Here is a 1,188-nt window from a genome sequence, read left to right on the forward strand (position 1 = left end):
CGTTTACAGCACCTAGGTTTCCCAAGCGGTCACCCATCTAAGTACTAACTAGGCTCGACTTTGCTTAACTTCGGTGATCGGACAAGAACCGGTGTTTCCAAAGTAATATGGCCGTAAACAATACAACACACTCTGACGAGACGGGATCACTACATGTAAATAGTAGCGGTCTGACGTAGTCGGCAATTAAACAGTTCAACGCAGGAATGCGGTTGGTGGGGTCAAAACCCATTCCTGCGTCCACTCATTTTTTTTTTTCATTTTTATCCGAAATTATAATGTATTTATTCTATATGTAATATCATTCGATAAATCCCCGACCCCATTTGTCCCCTTTTTGCTTAACCCTTGTGGTTTGAATAAAATCATCGTAGTTTGGTCTTCGAAGTCCAGATACAATTTACAGTTCAAGTTAGTGTGTTGGAAATATTGATTGTTGGTTTGTAAAAGATTGTTGGTTCGTTGCGTGTTTGTTACTGTCGCTGTTTCTATTTTGTATTGTTATAGCACTGTTACGTGGAGGCACGTGGCTTAGTGGTTAGGGTGTCAGCACCATGATCGTAAGATTGTGGTTTCGATTCCTGGACCGGGCGACGCGTTGTGTTCTTGAGCAAAACACTTCATATCACGTTGCTCCAGTTCTCTCAGCTGGCAAAAATGAGTAACGCTGTGATGGATTGCGTCCCGTCCAGCTGGGGAACACATACGCCATTGAAACCGGAAAACCGGGCCCTTAAGGGTGCATTTATATTATTTTATAACTCATTTTCTCTGTATTCTTTATCTATCGTCGACAATATCAACTGTACAACGATATTGGAGGCGTAAGGATACAACACATATATTTCGTTACACGCCAGCTTCGTGGTACGTGACAGATGCAGCAATACTACATCTGTTGAACATTAGTTTCTGGCAAGATTTCATAAGCCGTAGAAGTCTTTTGTTTTGTTTTTCTATTGCTTGATTGTTTCCATTTTTTTATGGCGAGTATAGCAATTACATTCCATTTTAGGCATAGAAGCGGTCAATATCTTTTCCTGTGACTTCGATATATAAAAAGTCCAGCGGGTGGTGTTGAAACGGGTGGAAGGTTCAGTGTACGGCCCAGTCCTGCACAATTTCTGCCTGCTCAATGAACTCACAAGATTCCGGTTGGCAAGAGGTTAAGGTAAAAGATATTTGTCT

The 1,188-nt window shown here is 41.5% G+C and overlaps 1 non-coding gene across 1 annotated transcript; it reads right to left on the bottom strand.

Moving 5' to 3' along the window:
- LOC128248769 (5S ribosomal RNA) lies at window positions 1-119 on the bottom strand. Its single transcript, XR_008264945.1, has one exon. It is a non-coding gene; the product is annotated as a 5S ribosomal RNA (ribosomal RNA).
- Window positions 120-1,188: the final 1,069 nt, after the last annotated feature.

The sequence above is a fragment of the Octopus bimaculoides genome, chromosome 9 (genome assembly GCF_001194135.2).
Source record: "Octopus bimaculoides isolate UCB-OBI-ISO-001 chromosome 9, ASM119413v2, whole genome shotgun sequence".
In the NCBI taxonomy this organism is placed as follows: domain Eukaryota; kingdom Metazoa; phylum Mollusca; class Cephalopoda; order Octopoda; family Octopodidae; genus Octopus; species Octopus bimaculoides.